Source organism: Nesoenas mayeri (genome assembly GCF_963082525.1).
Source record: "Nesoenas mayeri genome assembly, chromosome: 2".
Taxonomy (NCBI): Eukaryota; Metazoa; Chordata; class Aves; order Columbiformes; family Columbidae; genus Nesoenas; species Nesoenas mayeri.
In genome coordinates, this window is record NC_137543.1 from 131859804 (window position 1) to 131865989 (window position 6186).

The window sequence follows — 6186 nt, forward strand, 5'->3', positions numbered from 1 at the left end:
AGAACATTAGTCGCTAGAAAGCATAGCCACGAATCTAGAGAGGTTTTTGTTGCAAAATGTATAATATTTAAGAACCTGGAAAGAGTAGTTTGTTGTTGCTATTTTCACACACCTTTATTGCTGCTTTGTTGTTGCCACTGCCTTTGAAATGTGCATGTAAACAATAGGAAAGGATGCACAACTTCTAATTAAGAAACTTCTATGAAGATTAAAACCAGCACAAGTTAAGCATCCAGTGTCTGCACAGGCAGTAGAAGGCACCATGTATGATGTAGATTGCCCATTTCAAGTCTGACTCATAAGCAGTCTAGTGGCAAACCACCCTAAGTGATGACATGGTAACGAATCCATTTGAAGGTCAATAGGTAGTAAGACTCTTGAAAAAGTGGGACACGTACCACTTCTTCCTGAAAAGATGTCATGAGGATTTGTCCACAATGCATAGAAATGGCTCCTTTCTGTTTGTGGCGTTGCTTTTTTTGTTTGTTTGGTTTTGGTTTTTTTGTTTGTTTGTTCAGTTTGGTTGGTTGGTTTTGTTTGGTTGGTTTGGTATGGTGTTTGGGTTTTTTTGATTGTTTGTTTTGTGTTTTGTTTGCTTTGGGGTTTTTTTTGGTTTTTTTTGTTTTTTTTTTTAGCTTTTAAATTTCTCATGCATTTCCCCAGCCAAAGTATAGATTAAAGTATTTTCAGTACTGCAATTTGAGGGATGCCATAACTTTAAACTACATCCACTTAAATAATTACGTTGCTTTCACTACAAATGATAAAATAAACGTATCATGTTTAGTGTGTGTACTTTACATGCAGTCATATAGCCATCTACATGCAGAGCCTTTCCCAAAGTAGCAGAAGGAAAAAAGTCCTTCTAGAAATCTTTACCATTATGCTAATGTATTTGATTGTGGGAAACAATAATCCAAATGAGGCAAAGGTTATGGTAGAAAAATAAAGGAAACTGGATGGGGATAAAAGCTATAGCTAGAAAGACGAGTTTGAATCAGTGTACTTTATTCTCATTCTTAACCTCAACAGAGGAACGTGACTGTTAAATTACATCTTCTGTTTGCTTTATGAACTTCTCTTTGTATACTTGCCCTCTCAGGGCATATACAGTTAATGTGACTTTATTTTTAGCGTCTTTATTCAAGTGGGCTATGACAAAGGCAGAAAATGTGTGAGACAAGCAGAAAGCAGATGCTGTAGCAAGGGATAAGAACGGAAATAATTTTGCAGACAAAAACCCACAACTATACAACATATAGTGAGGAGTTTTCCTCACAATTTATTATTATGGCCCAGGAAAACCAAATAATAACTTCAGTCTTATAAGAGCCAATCAAAACACCATCAGGAATCCCATCTGTTGCTGTTTTAGTCCACAGCACAGTACAGGGACACCCTGGCCCTCCTGGGTTTCCAGTTCATGGAAGATGACAGCTGTAGTTGCCTTCACCTCAGAAGCCAGGGCTCTTCTGTCCAGCTCACTGTTGCTCATAATTTGTGAGTTGCAGCCGGCCCAGAAGGTGGTTATGTACATCTTCACAAATAACCCTTTTGCTCCTCTCTGACTGCTCCACGCCTGGCTGCTTTATGAAATATATTTGAAAATATTTTCAAAAAAGAAAAGAAAACACTGAAATTGTGGTAATTGTTTGGTCCTTAGTGCAGTTCACTCCCCTTGCATATACCAATGTTAGAGATACATTACAGTCTAAATGCAGCTCTGAATTTGGATCTGAATTTTAATCAGGCCAAAATCTAGTTTACATAAGTATTCATGCTTGGCTTATTTTAGAGCTAGACCTTGCTGCTGAGATTTAGGAGGAAAACTAGAGTTCATTTCCTCAAAACTGTCTTGGGCTTTTGCCATTCCAGTCTGGGGTGACACTGTGTTTTAGGACCCACAGTCTCAAGCAACTGACACAAATCTATGCCATTCACAGGGTCTACTCTGTCATGTATTCTGCAAGTACACCTCCAGTATTAGGCCATACACAAAACCAGCTGGAGAAACATGCTTCTGCCTTTTCTCCCATGTTTAGATGAGCAAGGCTTTGAGAAAGATGCAGCTTAGTCCCTTGCCTGGAGGTAAATGACAACTCAAAGCAGCCACAAGGAAACTGGAAATGGAGGCACTGAAAGCAGCTTCAACTTATGTGTTAGTTACATGCCTTCTAGTTAAATACCCATTGGGACAGCGAGAGAGAGCAGGCATGGCTGTGTAGCTCAGCGGTCAGACACTGCCCTGGGAGGTTGGTGTGCAGTCCCACAGTAACTGGGGTACAGCTATTAACAGCAGCTGTGAAGCTGAAAGGACTGTTGGATGCAATCAGCCCCTGACAGGGTACTGGGGAATATATTTCATCCTGGGAATAACCACATGGCCATGTTTCCAAAACCAAGAGAAAAAAAATAATGACAAAAAAAGGACAAATATTTCCCTTTGTTCACCTTCCCCAAGGTTTTAATCTCGTGGAATTGAAAAAAAAAAAAAAAAGATAAAGCAATTTGTTTTAAAGAAGAATAAAAGGAACACTGGAAAAGCAGGCTTCTCCTGTCTCCTGAAGTCTGCGCAGTTCTGCCCAACGTCACAGAGACTAGGGCTCTCTGAAGGAATGAGAGTGGCTGTGCAGAGGAAAAATGGCTACATCTACCATGCCTAAAATTGCCAGCAGCACATTTTCCCAGGAAAATGGGGGAATGCTCGAACCATGGGTGCAGAGGGGAGGGAGGGTGCCTCGTTGCAAAGACCCCTTTTGGTGCGACATTAGCAAGGTGACATTCCCTGAAAACACCTACCTTGAGGATCTTAAAGGAGCTGGGGCAGGAGAGGACCCCAGGAGATGGCAGCCAGGCACTCTCAGGCAATACAGATGCTCACAGCACTAGGAAGCAGCTCAGCAACAGCTCTGGGAATGGCAGCAGACCCAGCCCACTGGACTGAAGAAGCCAGGCCTTTGCAAGTCTAACACTGATGTTTTTTGACCAACTAAAATATCATCTAAAAGCACGATCTTAAAGAAAATGTTGTAAATGCCTATAGATAGTTAATTTCAGTTTTTAAAGAAAGCAGTATTGTAGTGATAAAAATCTATATTTTTCAACAGAATTCAGAGTCTTTCATCTGGTGTTCTCAAAGAACGTTACTGAGTCCTTCTCTGCTTCTACAGCATATAGGGTAATTATTACTAGGTTTTGTGACTGGTGAACTAAGGAGCAGAGGAGTGTTCACCACAAAATTTATGAAGATCAGCTCCAGCAACAGGACATACTGATCACTTATTTTAGCAATAGTCTGAGTCTGGTTTTAAGAGTAGCATTCCTCAATAATAATAAGAAGTTACATTTTTAGGATTTTTATTTCAGTTGTCCTAATTCCATAATATCTGTAGTAAAAAAATGTCTTGGATTTGTGTGATTATGTAGGCACACATCAGACCTCACATGGGTTTGTTCCTCTATAGGCCAGGCTGTAGATATCAGATGCAGATACTACAATCATGGAAACAACTGAAAGCAGAAGCTTGAGGAAATATATCATAGCATTGGAAAACATACTGCATATGTCTCAAATTTCATTTTTCTTAGGCAGTCTGTCTAGTATCACTCATGTACACATCAAATTTGGTTTAAAAGCCTACAAAGCAAACAGATATGCTGCTGCCAGCATTCCTGCTAGGGTCCCAGCTACCTCAAGCTTACCTGACTCAACATACAATAACTCAGGCTGCTGCCAGGAAGCTCAGCATTAGCACACCACTATGGAGAAGTTATATGGTTATTACTGTACACAGAAAAAATGGGAGATCCAATGTGATCAATGTGTCTGTTCCCCTCTGGCCTGTTTATATGACTTAGCACAACCCCATTTAGCAAAGATTGTGCCACTTATGAATTCAATCACAGAATTACACAGCACATAGTATAGTCTCTCCCTGGAGAATATTTTTCTTTCAATTTCTAGACATAGTTCACACTGTCCTTGAAATTCCTTTCATAAAGATGTGCATAAAATTCCTTTCCTAAAGATGTGCATAACGTGGGAAGGTGATAGATGTCACATAGTTGGGATAATTCCTACTATATCACGCCTTGCTTCTTCATTCATTTTGAACCACAGAAGTTTACATGAGATTGGAGTTCAGCAGACACTTTTTGCTGCGATATCATTTTAAACCTTCCTCTGAGCTGCTCAGATACCAGTTGGTATCCATATCACAATTAATGATTCATTTTCAGGTTCAGCTGTGGAACTTCCTCATCCTTTCCCACTCACCTCTGAGTTTCACAGTGTGTGAGGCTGGGCTTTAGACCTTCTGTGGGCTCCCACAGGGTTCTCTCCTGCAGCTTATTCTGATTCTGTAAGGGGATAAAGTATGTCCCAGACCTTTTGAATCATGTCCTTGTGCTCTATACAATGAAGATCACTTCACCAGAGATCCTGTGGATTCACGGTGTACAGTACCCAAGCAAGTCTCACTCATTATGCTCGAAATATGCCCATAATTGTCTCCAGCTTCTTTGTTGCTTATAGTTAAGAGCTCGTATTTTGATCATAACACCTCAGACTTCTTAAGAGAGCCTTACAGGAAGATGAACTCCAAAGTTAGAGCTTAACAAGGGTTATCCCATGACGTGTACCACACTGCTTCCTCCAAACATTCAAGAAGATGCTTAGAAAACTATATATTGGAGGATCAAAAAAAATATGTCTTGAAAAGTTATTAACACTGCTCGAAGGAAATCCAAGTAGGCAGAATATAAAAGCAGAATTGAGAAATCACCTGTTCAGCTGAAGGCAGGTTTTTCCAAAATTTCTGACTCAACTTGCAATGTGAGTTAGAGCTCTGCACCAAACCGTCATTTGTGAGGGCTTCAGTCATGCAGCCTATGCCTGTTCTGTCCTGTCCATTCATTGAACCCCTAAGGTTAATATGGGGCATTAAGACTGGGCTGATGTTTCTTTCTTTGTTGATAAGAACCACAACTTTATACTTATAAACAGTGAGTCTTGAGATAATTGCCTTTCAAATCCCCTGAAGCTTCATCTGAAATGTTTCAGCTGTTAATCCTCATACAAGTGCAGTATTTATGAATATTTTTGTAGTCTTTGCAATCTATATTCAGATCACAACAGCCAATACATCTAGCACGTTAAGGGAAAGGTCTACTTCCTGTGTATGGCTTTTTACACAACCCAAACAGTTCTCTGTTTTATGAAGGTCATTGAGAAACAGGGAGCAAGTAAAAAAGAAAAACACAAAGAAACTACAGGATATGATTCATAAAAATCCCACGTCTCCTCTATATGCTCATACAGTTGTCTTTGAAAAAATAAATAAAAGTTTTTGTTCTTTAGCAGTGTTCCAGTAAGTAATACACATGCCAGGGAACAAACAAGCTCCAAACAATGAGCTAAAATTAGAAGAGGCAGATTCAGCATCTAAAGTCACAAATACACATACACTTACTTTATAGTGTGAAGGCATCTGGAAGAAATATAGTCACATGAACTGTCTGGGTGTTGGCATTAGGACTGCAACTCAGGAGATTGTTCTGTCAGCTACAAGTTCTTTGTGGATCCTTGAACAACTCTTTTAATCCTGTCTGTGGAAAGAGGCAATAACTGGCTGTTGTGAGGATGAAACCCTGGGTGTTTAAAAGGATCTTGGATTGTCATGCTGAGTGCTACTGGAATACAATTATTTCTTCAATCCCCTCAGTTTTAAAAAGTGCTAACAAAGTAATTCAGTCTGGGCCCTTTTGCTATTCAGAGTAAGTTTACTTCCTACTGAAATGGAAAAGAAAGGGAGATAGGTCGTGCACTAGTACTAACCATTCCTCAGCACTTTGGTACTAATAAGATCTTTTATGGCATATTTTTCTCCTAACCTGAAAAAAAAATGTTCTGTGCAGCCAGATACTTGCTAGCCATCATCAAGTCTCGATAGACCTGCTCAGCTCAATCAGTAAACCACTTACATTCCCATGAGAGATATGTTCAGCAGCACCAAGAAGCTGCAAGATGTACATAAAAGTCGGAGGAATCATGACACGTGAACAGGACTAGTCCTTCCATACTATGCCATCAACCAGTAATCAAAGAAAGAGTTACTTATACCTACAGAGGAGGAAAGGACAGCAATCATGACTACATGCACATTTTGACATTACAAAGAGGATTCT